The sequence below is a fragment of the Aquarana catesbeiana genome, linkage group LG11 (genome assembly GCF_042186555.1).
Source record: "Aquarana catesbeiana isolate 2022-GZ linkage group LG11, ASM4218655v1, whole genome shotgun sequence".
Lineage (NCBI taxonomy): Eukaryota > Metazoa > Chordata > Amphibia > Anura > Ranidae > Aquarana > Aquarana catesbeiana.
The window spans coordinates 283,445,039-283,465,699 of record NC_133334.1 but is presented as its reverse complement, the minus strand read 5'-3'; the positions used below and the strand labels follow the sequence as shown (position 1 = coordinate 283,465,699).

Sequence of the window (20,661 nt, the reverse complement as noted above, 5' to 3'; positions counted from 1 at the left end):
ACCTACATTATTTGCGTTTTTGATGCAGAAAAAAACTGCACTGGACTGCATGTGGTGTGAACTGGTCCTTAGCCAATGAACTCGGTGTAATCCTTATCCTGCCAACATTACGGTAGTACATATATAGGAAGGGAGATGATATTTTTCTGTTTTACAATTTTCTTTACATTTCTTCAGTTACTTCCTGGTTTCTGGCCTAGGCCACTATGATGTCATACATTCCAGGAGTCTTCATGGAAGGAGGGGCTTCCTCAGCTAAGCAGTAGCACACCTTCCGGCCTGCATGTCTGAGCTAGGGGCAGATGGTTTCCAGGGGGTGAATGCTACATGAATCATCTGCCCTTACTCAAAATGGCCATGGCCAGAAATGCTAGGGGGGGGGGGGGTTAACATGATTTCTTAACAAAATAGAACATGGACACATGGATGGATGTATAGATGGAGACATGGATGGATTGAGACATGGATGGATGGATGGATAGATGGAGACATGGATGGATGAAGACATGGATGGATGGATAGACTGAGACATGGATGGATGGAGACATGGATGGATAGAGACATGGATGGATGGAGACATGGATGAATGGAGAGATAGATGGATGTATGAAGACATGGATGGAGACATTGATGGATGGATGGAGACATGGATGGATGGATGGATGGAGACATGGATGGATGGATGGAGACGTGGATGGATGGATGGAAACATGGATGGATGGATGGAGACATGGATGGAGACATGGATGGATGGAGACATATATGGATGGATGGAGGCAATGATGGATGGATGGAGACGTGGAAGGGTGGATGGAGACATTGATGGGTGGATGGAGACATTGATGGGTGGATGGAGACATGGATGGATGGATGGATGGAGACGTGGATGGATGGATGGAGACATGGATGGATGGAGACATGGATGGATGGATGGATGGATGGAGACATTGATGGATGGATGGAGACGTGGAAGGGTGGATGGAGACATGGATGGATGGAGATGTGGAAGGATTGATGGAAACATGGATGGAGATGTGGAAGGATGGGTGGAGACATGGATGGATGGATGGATGGAGAAATGGGTTGATAGATAAAGACATGAATGGATGGATGGAGACATGGATGGATGGATGGAGACATGGATGAATGGATGGAGATATGGATGGATGGAGACATGGGTAGATGGATGGATGGATGGAGACATGGGAGGATGGATAGAAGTAGACATGGATGGATGGAGACATGGATGGATGGAGAAATGGATGGATGGATGGATGGAGACATGGATGGATGGATGGAGACATGGATAGATGGATGGATGGAGACATGGATGGATGGATGGAGACATGGATGGATGGATGGATGGATGGAGACATGGGTGGATGGAGACATGGGTTGATAGATAAAGACATGGGTGGATGGATGGATGGAGACATGGATGGATGGATGGATGGATGGATGGATGGAGACATAGATGGATGGATGGATGGATGGATGGATGGATGGAGACATGAATGGATGGAGACATGGATGGATGGAGACATGGGTGGATGGATGGAGACATGGGTGGATGGATTGAGACATGGATGGATGGAGACATGGATGGATAGAGACATGGATGGATGGAGAAATGGGTGGATGGATGGAGACATGGATGGATGGAGACATGGGTGGATGGATGGAGACATGGATGGATGGAGACATGGATAGATGGATGGATGGAGACATGGATTGATGGATGGAGACATGGATGGATGGATGGATGGATGGATGGAGACATGGATGGATGGAGAAATGGGTGGATGGATGGAGACATGGATGGATGGAGAAATGGATGGATGAAAACATGGATAGATGGATGGAGACATGGATGGATGGAGAAATGGATGGATGAAGACATGGATGGATGGAGACATGGATGGATGGAGACATGGGTGGATGGATGGAGACATAGGTTGATGGATAAAGACATGGGTGGAGACATGGATGGATCAATGGATGGATGGATGGATGGAGACATGGATGGATGAATGGAGACATGGATGGATGGAGAAATGGGTGGATGGATGGAGACATGGATGGATGGATGGTGACATGGATAGATGGATGGAGACATGGATGGATGGATGGAGACATGGGTGGATGGGTAGATGAAGACATGGGTGGATGGATGGATGGAGACATGGGTGGATGGATGGAGACATGGATGGCTGGAGAAATGGATGGATGAAGACATGGATAGATGGATGGAGACATGGATGGATGGAGAATTGGATGGAAGAAGACATGGATAGATGGATGGATGGAGACATGGAAGGATGGAGACATAGGTTGATGGATAAATACATGGGTGGAGACATGGATGGATGGATGGAGACATGGATGGATTGAGAAATGGGTGGATGGATGGAGACATGGATGGATGGATAGAGACATGGATAGATGGATGGAGACATGGGTTGATGGATGGAGACATGGGTGGATGAAGACATGGGTGGATGGATGGATGGAGACATGGGTGGATGGATGGATACATGGGTGGATGGATGGATGGAGACATGGATAGATGGATGGAGACATGGGTTGATGGATGGAGACATGGGTGGATGGGTGGATGAAGACATGGGTGGATGGATGGATGGATGGAGACATGAGTGGATGGATGGAGACATGGGTGGATGGATGGATGGATGGAGACATGGATGGATGGAGACATGGATGGAGACATGGATGGAGATATGGGTGGATGGAGACATGGGTGGATGGATGGATGGAGACATGGGTGGATGGATGGATAGATGAAGACATGGATGGAGACATGGATGGATGGAGACATGGATGGATGGAGAAATGGGTGGATGGATGGAGACATGGATGGATGGATGGAGACATGGATAGATTGATGGATGGAGACATGGATGGATGGATGGATGGAGACATGGATGGATGCATGGAGACATGGGTTGATAGATAAAGACATGGGTGGATGGATGGAGGGATGGAGACATGGATGGATGGATAGAAGGATGGATGGATGGAGACATAGATGGATGGATGGAGACATGAATGGATGGAGACATGGATGGATAGAGACATGGGTGGATGGATTGAGACATGGATGGATGGAGACATGGGTGGATGAATGGAGACATGGATGGATGGAGACATGGGTGGATGGATAAAGACATGGGTGGATGGATGGAGACATGGATGGATGGATGGATGGATGGATGGATGGATGGATGGATGGAGACATGGATGGATGGAGACATTGATGGATGGATGGAGACATGGATGGATGGAGAAATGGGTGGATGGATGGAGACATGGATGGATGGAGAAATGGATGGATGAAGACATGGATGGATGGAGACATGGATGGATGGAGACATGGGTGGATGGATGGAGACATGGGTTGATGGATAAAGACATGGGTGGATGGATGGAGACATGGATGGAGACATGGATGGATGGATGGATGGATGGAGACATGGATGGATGAATGGAGACATGGATGGATGGAGAAATGGGTGGATGGATGGAGACATGGATGGATGGATGGAGACATGGATAGATGGATGGAGACATGGGTTGATGGATAGAGACATGGATGGATGGATGGATGGATGGATGGAGACATGGATAGATGGATGGAGACATGGGTTGATGGATGGAGACATGGGTTGATGGATGGAGACATGGGTGGATGGGTGGATGAAGACATGGATGGATGGATGGAGACATGGGTGGATGGATGGAGACATGGGTGAATGGATGGATGGATGCATGGATGGATGGATGGAGACATGGATAGATGGATGGAGACATGGGTTGATGGATGGAGACATGGGTGGATGAAGACATGGGTGGATGGATGGAGACATGAGTGGATGGATGGAGACATGGGTGGATGGATGGATGGAGACATGGGTGGATGGATGGAGATATGGGTGGATGGAGACATAGGTGGATGGATGGAGACATGGGTTGATGGATAAAGACATGGATGGATGGAGACATGGGTTGATGGATAAAGACATGAGAGGATCGATGGAGACATGGATAGATGGATGGATGGAGACATGGATGGATGAATGGAGACATGGATGGATGAATGGAGACATGGATGGATGGAGAAATGGGTGGATGGATGGAGACATGGATGGATGGATGGAGACATGGATAGATGGATGGAGACATGGGTGGATGAAGACATGGGTGGATGGATGGAGACATGGGTGGATGGATGGAGACATGGGTGGATGGATGGAGACATGGGTGGATGAATGGAGACATGGGTGGATGGATGAAGACATGGGTGGATGGATGGAGACATGGGTGGATGGATGAAGACATGGGTGGATAGATGGATGGAGACATGGGTGGATGGATGGAGATATGGGTGGATGGATGGATGGATGGATGGAGACATGGATGGATGGATGGAGACATGGATAGATGGATGGAGACATGGGTGGATGAAGACATGGGTGGATGGATGGAGACATGGGTGGATGGATGGAGACATGGGTGGATGGATGGAGACATGGGTGGATGAATGGAGACATGGGTGGATGGATAAAGACATGGGTGGATGGATAGATGGAGACATGGGTGGATGGATGAAGACATGGGTGGATGGATGGATGGAGACATGGGTGGATGGATGAAGACATGGGTGGATGGATGGATGGAGACATGGGTGGATGGATGGAGATATGGGTGGATGGAGACATAGGTGGATGGATGGAGACCAGGCTTCACTGCCGGGTTCCCTTTCTATGAATGGCTGCGGCTGCATCCTGACAGCCGATCCAAAGATTGGCTGGGGTGCCAACATCACGGGCTCTCTGGACAGGTAAGTGTCCATATATTAAAAGTCAGCAGCTACAGAATTTTTTTTCCTAGGCAGAACACCTCTGTAACCACTTGCCGACCAGTTGCCGTCATTATACTGCGTCAGGTCGACACGATCCTGCGAACCGTTGTAGCTGTACGTCGGATGGAGACATGGATGGATGGATGGATGGATGGATGGAGACATGGATGGATGCATGGAGACATGGGTTGATAGATAAAGACATGGGTGGATGGATGGAGGGATGGAGACATGGATGGATGGATGGATGGATGGATGGAGACATAGATGGATGGATGGAGACATGAATGGATGGAGACATGGATGGATGGAGACATGGGTGGATGGATGGATGGAGACATGGGTGGATGGATTGAGACATGGATGGATGGATAGAGACATGGATGGATGGAGAAATGGGTGGATGGATGGAGACATGGATGGATGGAGACATGGGTGGATGAATGGAGACATGGATGGATGGAGACATGGGTGGATGGATAAAGACATGGATGGATGGATGGAGACATGGATGGATGGAGACATGGATGGATGGATGGAGACATGGATGGATGGATGGAGACATGGATGGATAGAGAAATGGGTGGATGGAGACATGGATGGATGGAGAAATGGATGGATGAAGACATGGATGTATGGAGACATGGATGGATGGAGACATGGATAGATGGATGGAGACATGGGTTGATGGATAGAGACATGGATGGATGGATGGATGGATGGAGACATGGATAGATGGATGGAGACATGGGTTGATGGATGGAGACATGGGTTGATGGATGGAGACATGGGTGGATGGGTGGATGAAGACATGGATGGATGGATGGAGACATGGGTGGATGGATGGAGACATGGGTGAATGGATGGATGGATGCATGGATGGATGGATGGAGACATGGATAGATGGATGGAGACATGGGTTGATGGATGGAGACATGGGTGGATGAAGACATGGGTGGATGGATGGAGACATGAGTGAATGGATGGAGACATGGGTGGATGGATGGATGGAGACATGGGTGGATGGATGGAGATATGGGTGGATGGAGACATAGGTGGATGGATGGAGACATGGGTTGATGGATAAAGACATGGATGGATGGAGACATGGGTTGATGGATAAAGACATGAGAGGATCGATGGAAACATGGATAGATGGATGGATGGATGGAGACATGGATGGATGAATGGAGACATGGATGGATGAATGGAGACATGGATGGATGGAGAAATGGGTGGATGGATGGAGACATGGATGGATGGATGGAGACATGGATAGATGGATGGAGACATGGGTGGATGAAGACATGGGTGGATGGATGGAGACATGGGTGGATGGATGGAGACATGGGTGGATGGATGGAGACATGGGTGGATGAATGGAGACATGGGTGGATGGATGAAGACATGGGTGGATGGATGGAGACATGGGTGGATGGATGAAGACATGGGTGGATGGATGGATGGAGACATGGGTGGATGGATGGAGATATGGGTGGATGGATGGATGGATGGAGACATGGATGGATGGATGGAGACATGGATAGATGGATGGAGACATGGGTGGATGAAGACATGGGTGGATGGATGGAGACATGGGTGGATGGATGGAGACATGGGTGGATGGATGGAGACATGGGTGGATGAATGGAGACATGGGTGGATGGATAAAGACATGGGTGGATGGATGGATGGAGACATGGGTAGATGGATGGATGGAGACATGGGTGGATGAATGGAGACATGGGTGGATGGATAAAGACATGAGTGGATGGATGGATGGAGACATGGGTAGATGGATGGATGGAGACATGGGTGGATAGATGGAGACATGGGTGGATGGATGAAGACATGGGTGGATGGATGGATGGAGACATGGGTGGATGGATGAAGACATGGGTGGATGGATGGATGGAGACATGGGTGGATGGATGGAGATATGGGTGGATGGAGACATAGGTGGATGGATGGAGACCAGGCTTCACTGCCGGGTTCCCTTTCTATGAATGGCTGCGGCTGCATCCTGACAGCCGATCCAAAGATTGGCTGGGGTGCCAACATCACGGGCTCTCTGGACAGGTAAGTGTCCATATATTAAAAGTCAGCAGCTACAGAATTTTTTTTCCCAGGCAGAACACCTCTGTAACCACTTGCCGACCAGTTGCCGTCATTATACTGCGTCAGGTCGACACGATCCTGCGAACCGTTGTAGCTGTACGTCGGATGGAGACATGGATGGATGGATGGATGGATGGAGACATGGATGGATGCATGGAGACATGGGTTGATAGATAAAGACATGGGTGGATGGATGGAGGGATGGAGACATGGATGGATGGATGGATGGATGGATGGATGGATGGAGACATAGATGGATGGATGGAGACATGAATGGATGGAGACATGGATGGATGGAGACATGGGTGGATGGATGGATGGATGGAGACATGGGTGGATGGATTGAGACATGGATGGATGGATAGAGACATGGATGGATGGAGAAATGGGTGGATGGATGGAGACATGGATGGATGGAGACATGGGTGGATGAATGGAGACATGGATGGATGGAGACATGGGTGGATGGATAAAGACATGGATGGATGGATGGAGACATGGATGGATGGAGACATGGATGGATGGATGGAGACATGGATGGATAGAGAAATGGGTGGATGGAGACATGGATGGATGGAGAAATGGATGGATGAAGACATGGATGTATGGAGACATGGATGGATGGAGACATGGGTGGATGGATAGAGACATGGGTTGATGGATAAAGACATGGGTGGATGGAGACATGGATGGATGGATGGATGGATGGAGACATGGATGGATGAATGGAGACATGGATGGATGGAGAAATGGGTGGATGGATGGAGACATGGATGGATGGATGGAGACATGGATAGATGGATGGAGACATGGGTTGATGGATGGAGACATGGATGGATGGATGGATGGATGGAGACATGGATAAATGGATGGAGACATGGGTTGATGGATGGAGACATGGGTGGATGGGTGGATGAAGACGTGGATGGATGGATGGAGACATGGGTGGATGGATGGAGACATGGGTGGATGGATGGATGGATGGATGGATGGATGGAGACATGGATAGATGGATGGAGACATGGGTTGATGGATGGAGACATGGGTGGATGAAGACATGGGTGGATGGATGGATGGATGGATGGAGACATGAGTGGATGGATGGAGACATGGGTGGATGGATGGATGGAGACATGGGTGGATGGATGGAGATATGGGTGGATGGAGACATAGGTGGATGGATGGAGACATGGGTTGATGGATAAAGACATGGATGGATGGATGGATGGATAGATGGACACATGGGTTGATGGATAAAGACATGAGAGGATCGATGGAGACATGGATGGATGGATGGATAGATGGATGGATGGATGGAGACATGGATGGATGGATGGAGACATGGATGGATGAATGGAGACATGGATGGATGGAGAAATAGGTGGATGGATGGAGACATGGATGGATGGATGGAGACATGGATAGATGGATGGAGACATGGGTGGATGAAGACATGGGTGGATGGATGGAGACATGGGTGGATGGATGGAGACATGGGTGGATGAATGGAGACATGGGTGGATGGATGAAGACATGGGTGGATGGATGGATGGAGACATGGGTGGATGGATGAAGACATGGGTGGATGAATGGAGACATGGGTGGATGGATGGAGATATGGGTGGATGGATGGATGGAGACATGGATGGATGGATGGAGACATGGATAGATGGATGGAGACATGGGTGGATGAAGACATGGGTGGATGGATGGAGACATGGGTGGATGAATGGAGACATGGGTGGATGGATGAAGACATGGGTGGATGGATGGATGGAGACATGGGTGGATGGATGAAGACATGGGTGGATGGATGGATGGAGACATGGGTGGATGGATAAAGACATGGGTGGATGGATGGATGGAGACATGGGTGGATGGATAAAGACGTGGATGGATGGATGGAGACATGGGTGGATGAATGGAGACATGGGTGGATGGATGAAGACATGGATGGATGGATGGATGGAGACATGGGTGGATGGATGAAGACATGGATGGATGGATGGATGGAGACATGAGTGGATGGATGGATGGAGACATGGGTAGATGGATGGATGGAGACATGGGTGGATGAATGGAGACATGGGTGGATGGATGAAGACATGGATGGATGGATGGAGACATGGGTGGATGGATGAAGACATGGGTGGATGGATGGATGGAGACATGGGTGGGTGGATGGATGGAGATATGGGTGGATGGAGACATAGGTGGATGGATGGAGACCAGGCTTCACTGCCGGGTTCCCTTTCTATGAATGGCTGCGGCTGCATCCTGACAGACGATCCAAAGATTGGCTGGGGTGCCAACATCACGGGCTCTCTGGACAGGTAAGTGTCCATATATTAAAAGTCAGCAGCTACAGAATTTTTTTTCCCAGGCAGAACACCTCTGTAACCACTTGCCGACCAGTTGCCGTCATTATACTGCGTCAGGTCGACACGATCCTGCGAACCGTTGTAGCTGTATGTCGGTTAAACGAAATAGCAGACATGCGCCCGCTGCACTGCGTGGGTGCCGATGTGCGTGGCCGGCAGTGGCTATCGTATATATACTACGGCAGGGCAGCCCGGCTGTACAAAACAACGTACCTGTACGCTGTTTCCTCTTCCTAGGTCTGGGGCACGAGCCAATCAGCGGGTCCGGAGGCTGTGATGGGCCGCTGGCCACCCACAGTCATTCCTAGGAAAAGCAGAACGGTCTGTCACAGAGGAAGAGTGAGATCTGTGTTTCTGCTAATCAGGAACACAGATCTCTCTCCTCTTCCAGTCAGCCCATCCCCCACACAGTTAGAAAACACTCCTGAGGAGCACACTTAACCCTTTGATCGCCCCTGATGTTAACCCCTTCCCTGCCAGTGTAGTATCACTTAGTGTCCGATTTGTCCGTCGCAATATCGCAGTCTCGCAAAAAATCACTGATCGCCGCCATTACTAGTAAAAAAAAAATAGAAATAAAAATTTCATAAATCTATTCCATAGTTTGTAGACATTATAACATTCGTGCAAACCAATCAATATGCGCTTATTGGTATTTTTTGACCTAAAATATGAAGCAGAATACATATTGGAACAAATTAGAAATTTGATTTTTTACATTTTTTTTATTGGATGTTTTGTAGCAGAAAGTAAAAAATTTTTTTTTTTCCAAAATTGCAGCCCACCAGCACCCATCAAGGCAGCCTCATCAGCGCTCATCAATGCAGCCTCACCAGCACCCATCAAGGCAGCCTCATCAGCGCTCATCAATGCAGCCTCACCAGCGCCCATCAATGCAGCCTCACCAGCGCCCATCAATGCAGCCTCACCAGCGCTTGTCAATGCAGCCTCACCAGCGCCCATCAATGCAGCCTCACCAGCACCCATCAATGCAGCCTCACCAGCGCCTGTCAATGCAGCCCACCAGCGCCTATCAATGCAGCCCACCAGCACCCATCAAGGCAGCCTCATCAGCGCCCATTAATGCAGCCTCACCAGCGCCCATCAAAGCAGCCCACCAGCACCCATCAAGGCAGCCTCATCAGTGCCCATCAATGCAGCCTCACCAGTGCCCATCAATGCAGCCTCGCCAGTGCCCATCAATGCAGCCCACCAGCGCCCATCAATGCCCCCTCACCAGCGCCCATCAATGTAGCCTCACCAGCGCCCATCAATGCCGCCTCACCAGCGCCCATCAAATGCAGCCCACCAGTGCCCTCCCTCTTCTTCCCTTCCCCCTCTCCTTCCTTCCCTTCCCTCCCTCTTCTTCCCTTCCTCCTCTCTTCTTCCCTTCCCCCCTCTTCTTCCCTCCCCCCCCCTCCTTCCCTTCCCCCCCTCTTCTTCCCTCCCTCCCCCCTCTCCCTCCCTTTCCCCCCTCGTCTTCCCTTCCCTCCCTCTTCTTCCCTCCCCCCTCTCCCTCGTCTTCCCTTCCCTCCCTCCCTTCCCTCCCCCTCTTCTTCCCTTCCCCACTCTTCTTCACTTCCCTTCCCTTCTTCTCCTTCCCTTCCCTCCCTTTTTTTTCCCTTCCCCCCTCTTCTTCCCTTTCCTCCCTCTCTCTCCCTTCCCCTCCATCCCTCTTTTTCCCTTCCCTTCCCCCCTCTTCTTCCCTTCCTTTTCTTCCCTTCCCCCCCTCTTCTTCCCTTTCCTTCCCTCCCTCTTGTCATTCCCATCTCTCTCTCTTCCATGTTTTCCTTTTCTTTTCTCATTCTCCTGATTATTCCTGTTTCCTTTCCCAGCCCTTTTTTTTTCTTTGTCTTCTCTCCATGGGCGAATACCTTTTTGCACATATATACAGCGGGGGGGGGGGGGGGGGGATAACGATCGTCTCCCCTGCAGATTGTGTAAGTTTTGCCCACTTACATAGAAATGAAGGGTCTATAATTTTTATCATAGGTGTATTTTATATGATAGAGACAGAATATCAACCAAAAATCCAGAAAAATCACACAATACAAATGTTATAAATGGAGTAAAATAAGTATTTGATCCCCTTAGTAGTTGGTGGAGAAACCCTTGTTGGAGATCACAGAGGTCAGACGTTTCTTGTAGGTGGTGATCAGTTTCCACACATCTCAGGAGGGATTTTGTCTTCTTTACAGATCTTTTCTAAATCCTGAAGGTCTCTTGGCAACTCAAAGTATCAGCTCCTCCATACATTTTCTATAGGATTAAAGTTTGGAGACTGGATAGGCCACTCCATGACCTTCATGTGCTTCTTCTGGAGCCCCTCCTTTGTTGCCTTGGCGATATGTTTTGGGTCTTTGTCATGCTGGAAGACCCATCCATGACCCATCTTCAGTGTTCTGGATGAGGGAAGAAGGTTCTCCTCCAAGATCTTACAATACATGGCCCCGTCCATTGGACCCTCAATGTGGCAAAGTCGGCCTGAACCTTTATCAGAGAAACACCCCAAATCATCATGTTTCCACCTCCGTGTGTGACTGTAGGGATGATGTGTGACTGTAGGGATGATGTGACTGTAGGGATGGTGTGTGACTGTAGGGATGATGTGACTGTAGGGATGGTGTGTGAATGTAGGGATGGTGTGTGACTGTAGGGATGATGTGTGACTGTAGGGATGATGTGTGACTGTAGGGATGATGTGACTGTAGGGATGGTGTGTGACTGTAGGGATGATGTGTGACTGTAGGGATGATGTGTGACTGTAGGGATGGTGTGACTGTAGGGATGATGTGTGACTGTAGGGATGATGTGACTGTAGGGATGATGTGTGACTGTAGGGATGATGTGTGACTGTAGGGATGATGTGACTGTAGGGATGGTGTGACTGTAGGGATGATGTGTGACTGTAGGGATGATGTGTGACTGTAGGGATGGTGTGTGACTGTAGGGATGATGTGACTGTAGGGATGATGTGTGACTGTAGGGATGATGTGTGACTGTAGGGATGATGTGTGACTGTAGGGATGATGTGACTGTAGGGATGGTGTGTGACTGTAGGGATGATGTGACTGTAGGGATGATGTGTGACTGTAGGGATGGTGTGACTGTAGGGATGATGTGACTGTAGGGATGATGTGACTGTAGGGATGGTGTGACTGTAGGGATGGTGTGACTGTAGGGATGATGTGACTGTAGGGATGATGTGACTGTAGGGATGGTGTGTGACTGTAGGGATGATGTGACTGTAGGGATGGTGTGACTGTAGGGATGGTGTGACTGTAGGGATGGTGTGTGACTGTAGGGATGATGTGACTGTAGGGATGATGTGTGACTGTAGGGATGATGTGTGACTGTAGGGATGGTGTGTGACTGTAGGGATGATGTGTGACTGTAGGGATGATGTGTGACTGTAGGGATGATGTGTGACTGTAGGGATGATGTGACTGTAGGGATGGTGTGACTGTAGGGATGATGTGACTGTAGGGATGATGTTCTTAGGGTCAGCATTTTTCTTCCTCCAGGTAACAGTGCATGTCAGAGCACAAACCAAGCTATGAAGTCCAAGGAATTGTCTGTAGACCTCGGAGACAGGATTGTATGGAGGCACAGATCGGGGGAAGGGTACAAAAACACTTCTGCAGAATTGAAGGTCCCAATGAGCACAGTGGCCTCCATCATCTGTAAATGGAAGAAGTTTGGAACCACCAGGACTCTTCCTAGAGAGGGCCACCCGGCCAAACTGAGCGATCGGGGGAGAAGGGCCTTAGTCAGGGAGGTGACCAAGAACCCCGATGGTCACTGATGGCAGTGCTGAGAATACTTTCCAGATGCACTGTACAAAGTAAGAGGGTCCCTTCACTACTCCCCCAGTATATAGTCCCCTCAACACCTTTCCCTTCACCAGGAGTAGAAGGAAATCCTCAGTACTTCCAGGTACATCTAAGCATAGTACCCCCCCTCTCCCATGTGACAGGACTGGTGCCTCTTGATTGGCTCAGCACTGTCACATGGAGGCAGGGGAGGAGTTCATGGCCATGTGTAAGTCTGATTGGTTGGAGCTTTGCACAGAGTGATCATTAGAGGGGTGCATGAGAAAATAAGGGGGAGCAGCAAGTTAGGAGACTCTTTTCTACTTTGCTTATTCCAATCAAACCAACAGCAGGAAGTCCTAATATACAGTACAGGGTTATCGGGGGATTTCCAGGAAGAGTACAAATGTGGTAAAAATGGCCGTACACCACGGTGCTACTTTTTTCTTGAAACACTCAGGTGTGAATGCAGAATTAAAGCGGGGGTCCACCTATCTATCGTTTTTTTTTTTTTTAGTTCATTCACAAACTTTTCTTCTCAGCATTACATACTCACATATTGTGTGTAATATGTCCGCCTGTGTCAGATTTCATCGGAAATCATTTGAAGCCCACAAGCATTTATTTCCTGGATGCGGTGAATGCTGTGCTCCCAGCATTCACCGCTCATTCCCGCACATGCTCAGTGGCATCCTGGGAAGCCTGAGACTAGCTCCCAGGAGTCTGGGAGAGGCTAGAAACACGCCTACTCCCACGGGAGGAGAACCAAGAAGTGCAAAGAAGAATAGAAAAATAAAAGGTAATTACCACGAATTTAAATTTTTTTAAACGGCATGTCAGCATCTAGGCAAGGAAGAGAATACATACAGATATTGTTCAAAATTTGGGTGGAACCCCGCTTTAAAGAAAGAGGAGAAAAAACTTGTCTCTGCCAATCCCTTCACTGACCTCCATTCATCCATTCAGTGTCCTCCACCCCTCTCTGCCAATCCCTCCACTGGTCTCCATTCAGTGTCCTCCACCCCTCTCTGCCAATCCCTCCACTGGTCTCCATTCAGTGTCCTCCACCCCTCTACCAATCCCTCCACTGGTCTCCATTCAGTGTCCTCCACCCCTCTCTACCAATCCCTCCACTTGTCTCCATTCAGTGTCCTCCACCCCTCTCTACCAATCCCTCCACTGGTCTCCATTCAGTGTCCTCCACCCCTCTCTGCCAATCCCTCCACTTGTCTCCATTCAGTGTCCTCCACCCCTCTCTACCAATCCTTCCACTGGCCTCCATTCAGTGTCCTCCACCCCTCTCTACCAATCCCTCCACTTTTCTCCATTCAGTGTCCTCCACCCCTCTCTGCCAATCCCTCCACTGGCTTCCATTCAGTGTCCTCCACCCCTCTCTACCAATCCCTCCACTGGTCTCCATTCAGTGTCCTTCACCCCTCTCTACCAATCCCTCCACCGGTCTCCATTCAGTGTCCTCCACCCCTCTCTACCAATCCCTCCACCGGTCTCCATTCAGTGTCCTTCACCCCTCTCCTCCAATCCCTCCACCGGTCTCCATTCAGTGTCCTTCACCCCTCTCTACCAATCCCTCCACCGGTCTCCATTCAGTGTCCTCCACCCCTCTCTACCAATCCCTCCACCGGTCTCCATTCAGTGTCCTTCACCCCTCTCCTCCAATCCCTCCACCGGTCTCCATTCAGTGTCCTTCACCCCTCTCTACCAATCCCTCCACCGGTCTCCATTCAGTGTCCTCCACCCCTCTCTACCAATCCCTCCACCGGTCTCCATTCGGTGTCCTCCACCCCTCTCTGCCAATCCCTCCACTGGTCTCCATTCAGTGTCCTCCACCCCTCTCTACCAATCCCTCCACTGGTCTCCATTCAGTGTCCTCCACCCCTCTCTACCAATCCCTCCACTGGTCTCCTTTCAGTGTCCTCCACCCCTCTCTACCAATCCCTCCTCCACTGGTCTCCATTCAGTGTCCTCCGCAACTCTCTACCAATCCCTCCACTGGTCTCCATTCAGTGTCCTCCACCCCTCTCTACCAATCCCTCCACTGGTCTCCATTCAGTGTCCTCCACCCCTCTCTACCAATCCCTCCACTGGTCTCCATTCAGTGTCCTCCGCAACTCTCTACCAATCCCTCCACTGGTCTCCATTCAGTGTCCTCCACCCCTCTTTACCAATCCCTCCACTGATCTCCATTCAGTGTCCTCCACCCCTCTCTACCAATCCCTCCACTGACCTCCATCCAGTGTCCTGCACCCCTCTCTGCCAATCCCTACATTGGCCTCCAGTCAGTGTCCTCCACCCCTCTCTACCAATCCCTCCACTGGTCTTCATTCAGTGTCCTCCACTCCTCTCTGCCAATCCCTCCACTGGTCTCCATTCAGTGTCCTCCACCCCTCTACCAATCCCTCCACTTGTCTCCATTCAGTGTCCTCCACCCCTCTCTACCAATCCCTCCACTTGTCTCCATTCAGTGTCCTCCACCCCTCTCTACCAATCCTTCCACTGGCCTCCATTCAGTGTCCTCCACCCCTCTCTACCAATCCCTCCACTTATCTCCATTCAGTGTCCTCCACCCCTCTCTACCAATCCCTCCACCGGTCTCCATTCAGTGTCCTTCACCCCTCCCTACCAATCCCTCCACCGGTCTCCATTCAGTGTCCTCCACCCCTCTCTACCAATCCCTCCACCGGTCTCCATTCAGTGTCCTTCACCCCTCTCCTTCAATCCCTCCACCGGTCTCCATTCAGTGTCCTTCACCCCTCTCTACCAATCCCTCCACCGGTCTCCATTCAGTGTCCTTCACCCCTCTCTACCAATCCCTCCACCGGTCTCCATTCGGTGTCCTCCACCCCTCTCTGCCAATCCCTCCACTGGTCTCCATTCAGTGTCCTCCACCCCTCTCTACCAATCCCTCCACTGGTCTCCATTCAGTGTCCTCCACCCCTCTCTACCAATCCCTCCACTGGTCTCCATTCAGTGTCCTCCGCAACTCTCTACCAATCCCTCCACTGGTCTCCATTCAGTGTCCTCCACCCCTCTCTACCAATCCCTCCACTGACCTCCATCCAGTGTCCTCCAACCCTCTCTACCAATCCTTCCACTGGCTTCCATTCAGTGTCCTCCACCCCTCTTTACCAATCCCTCCACTGATCTCCATTCAGTGTCCTCCACCCCTCTCTACCAATCCCTCCACTGACCTCCATCCAGTGTCCTCCACCCCTCTCTGCCAATCCCTACATTGGCCTCCATTCAGTGTCCTCCACCCCTCTCTACCAATCCCTCCACTGGTCTCCATTCAGTGTCCTCCACTCCTCTCTGCCAATCCCTCCACTGGTCACCATTCAGTGTCCTTCACCCCTCTCTGCCAATCCCTCCACTGACCTCCATTCAGTGTCCTCCACCCCTCTCTACCAATCTCTCCACTGGCTTCCATTCAGTGTCCTCCACCCCTCTTTACCAATCCCTCCACTGATCTCCATTCAGTGTCCTCCACCCCTCTCTACCAATCCCTCCACTGATCTCCATCCAGTGTCCTCCACCCCTCTCTGCCAATCCCTACATTGGCCTCCATTCAGTGTCCTCCACTCCTCTCTACCAATCCCTCCACTGGTCTCCATTCAGTGTCCTCCACCCCTCTCTGCCAATCCCTCCACTGACCTCCATTCAGTGTCCTCCACCCCTCTCTACCAATCTCTCCACTGACCTCCATTCAGTGTCCTACACCCCTCTCTACCAATCCCTCCACTGACCTCCATCCAGTGTCCTCCACCCCTCTCTGCCAATCCCTACATTGGTCTCCATTCAGTGTCCTCCACCCCTCTCTGCCAATCCCTCCACTGGTCTCGTCTCCATTCAGTGTCCTCTACCCCTCTCTACCAATCCCTCCACTGACCTCCATTCAGTGTCCTCCACCCCTCTCTACCAATCCCTCCACTGACCTCCATTCAGTGTCCTCCATCCCTCTCTACCAATCCCTCCACTGGTCTCCATTCAGTGTCCTCCACCCCTCTCTGCCAATCCCTCCACTGGCCTCCATTCTGAGTCCTCCACCCCTCTCTACCAATCTCTTCACTAGCTAACCCTACCCCACTGTCTAAAATTCAAAATACAAACCAGAACATACAAGGCCATCCACAACATCGCCCCCAGCTACATCACCAATCTCCTCTGCAGTTCTTGCTCAAATTATCCCCTCCGCTCCTCCCGGGACCTCCTGCTCTAGTTCTCTTGTCACCTCCTCCCATGCTCACCTCCAGGACTTCTCCAGAACCTCTCCCATCCTCTGGAACTCCCTACCCCTACTCTCTTCTGTATTGGACTGTATTGTAATTGTACTGCCCCCCCCCCCCCCCCCTTACATTGTAAAGTGCTGTGTAAACTGTTGGCACCATATACAATAAATCCTGTATAATAATAATAATGTGTGGTCACATTAGAACAACAACGGCGCCTGTCATTGATTTGTAGCGGCTGCTGGCCAAGGCTGTGCACACCGGGCCAAACCCGCTGCAGGGAGACCCCGACTCTTGGCAGACTACGGCCCAAGGTGATCCAAAGGTAGAGGTGGTTTTCCAGTGCTGGGATTGGCTGACATCAAATCTTTATGTGTTTTATGTTGCCTGTCTTTGGCTCTGTAAAACGTCCAATCTGCACTTCAGCTGATTTACCTGAATGATGAGACTTCTTTTTTTCTGAGGCTGCATTCCCCAACCCCACCTCCTAAAATATGCATGAATTATAAGGCTGCCTAAACCCGATTCTCCCTGACGGCCAGCATAAAACAACGATTCCAGACCGCAATTTGTCACCCTGCTCTCTGCCCCTTCTGCCACCGTTCTGATTTCAGATTTCAGCTGGTGTGCCGGGGGTGAGAGTTCAGTATAATAAAGTATTACAATACTACACACAGTATAGTCTACCGGGATCATGAGCAGCTGAAGTACATCTATTAGAAATGGTAACGCGGATCCTTCACAGCATCAAATCCATTTATTTTGTATAAGCAGAAGAAAGAAATCCAGAAGACAAGCCGGGCTTATTAATGCCTCCTGATGGACGAAACGCGTAAGCTGCTTGTCTTCTGGATCTTTTACCTCTGCCTATACTAAATAAATGGATTTGATGATGTGAAGGGTCTGAGATACCGATTGCATCTGTTTCAAATCTTCATTCCTTGTGGAGCCTGCTGATCGATTACGATTGGTTACCGGAGGACAATCTTTCCTGCCGATCGGTTCCCGGAGGACAATCTTTCCTGACGATCGGTCCCCGGAGGACAATCTTTCATGCTAATTTGTTCCCGGAGGACAATCTTTCCTGCCGATCGGTTCCCGGGGGACAATCTTTCCTGCTGATCGGTTCCCGGAGGACAATCTTTCCTGACGATCGGTTCCCAGAGGACAATCTTTCCTGACGATCGGTCCCCGGAGGACAATCTTTCCTGCAAATTTGTTCCCGGAGGACAATCTTTCCTGCCGATCGGTTCCCGGGGGACAATCTTTCCTGCTGATCGGTTCCCGGGGGACAATCTTTCCTGACGATCGGTTCCCGGAGGACAATCTTTCCTGACGATCGGTTCCCGGAGGACAATCTTTCCTGACGATCGGTTCCCGGGGGACAATCTTTCCTGATGATCGGTTCCCGGAGGACAATCTTTCCTGATGATCGGTTCCCGAAGGACAATCTTTCCTGCCGATCGTTTCCCGGAGGACAATCTTTCCTGCCGATCGTTTCCCGGAGGACAATCTTTCCTGCCGATCGTTTCCCGGAGGACAATCTTTCCTGACGATCGGTTCCTGGAGGACAATCTTTCCTGCCGATCGGTCCCCGGAGGACAGTCTTTCCTGACGATCGGTTTCCGGAGGATAATCTTTCCTGATGATCAGTTCCCGGAGGACAATCTTTCCTGATGATCGGTCCCCGGAGGACAGTCTTTCCTAACGATCGGTTCCCGGAGGACAATCTTTCCTAACGATCGGTCCCCGGAGGACAGTCTTTCCTAACGATCGGTTCCCGGAGGACAGTCTTTCCTAACGATCGGTTCCCGGAGGACAGACTTTCCTAACGATCGGTTCCCGGGGGACAATCTTTCCTGATGATCGGTTCCCGGAGGACAATCTTTCCTGATGATCGGTTCCCGGAGGACAATCTTTCCTGCCGATCGTTTCCCGGAGGACAATCTTTCCTGCCGATCGTTTCCCGGAGGACAATCTTTCCTGCCGATCGTTTCCCGGAGGACAATCTTTCCTGACGATCGGTTCCCAGAGGACAATCTTTCCTGCCGATCGGTCCCCGGAGGACAGTCTTTCCTGACGATCGGTTTCCGGAGGACAATCTTTCCTAACGATCGGTCCCCGGAGGACAGTCTTTCCTGACGATCGGTTTCCGGAGGACAATCTTTCCTAACGATCGGTCCCCGGAGGACAGACTTTCCTAACGATCGGTTCCCGGAGGACAATCTTTCCTGATGATCGGTTCCCGGGGGACAATCTTTCCTGATGATCGGTTCCCGGAGGACAATCTTTCCTGATGATCGGTTCCCGGAGGACAATCTTTCCTGATGATCGGTTCCCGAAGGACAATCTTTCCTGCCGATCGTTTCCCGGAGGACAATCTTTCCTGCCGATCGTTTCCCGGAGGACAATCTTTCCTGCCGATCGTTTCCCGGAGGACAATCTTTCCTGACGATCGGTTCCCAGAGGACAATCTTTCCTGCCGATCGGTCCCCGGAGGACAGTCTTTCCTGACGATCGGTTTCCGGAGGACAATCTTTCCTAACGATCGGTCCCCCGGAGGACAGTCTTTCCTAACGATCGGTTCCCGGAGGACAGACTTTCCTAACGATCGGTTCCCGGAGGACAGACTTTCCTAACGATCGGTTCCCGGAGGACAATCTTTCCTGATGATCGGTTCCCGGAGGACAATCTTTCCTGACGATCGGTTCCCGGAGGACAATCTTTCCTGATGATCGGATTCCGGAGGACAGTCTTTCCTAACGATCGGTTCCCGGAGGACAGACTTTCCTAACGATCGGTTCCCGGAGGACAATCTTTCCTGATGATCGGTTCCCGGAGGACAATCTTTCCTGACGATCGGTTCCCGGAGGACAATCTTTCCTGACGATCGGTTCCCGGAGGACAATCTTTCCTGATGATCGGTTTCCGGAGGACAATCTTTCCTGCTGACCTGGAATATTGGGGTTGTAGTACAATTCAGATTTTAGAAGTTGAAGTATCTCCAGTTCTCGGTTCATTCTGGAAGGAAGGTCGGGGTTGTCTCACTTTATACCGGACAGCAGGTTTTTTATTTTTTTTTTGCTCATGAAAGAATTACTATAAAAAAATAAAACCAACTTGTTTCTCTTCTGTCTTCATATCAACAAGAAAAAAAAAAAAGAAAAAAAGAAAGAAGAGAATTTCCTTTAATATTCATTTATTTGAAAGTAGATGAGAAATCTGTG

At 50.3% G+C, this 20,661-nt stretch overlaps 1 protein-coding gene across 1 annotated transcript in view; it reads right to left on the bottom strand.

Annotated features, from left to right (window-relative positions):
* Window positions 1–20,661, bottom strand: part of LOC141112875 (blastomere cadherin-like) — a gene marked incomplete in the record, with an annotated part of 136,747 nt that overhangs the window by 93,220 nt on the left and 22,866 nt on the right.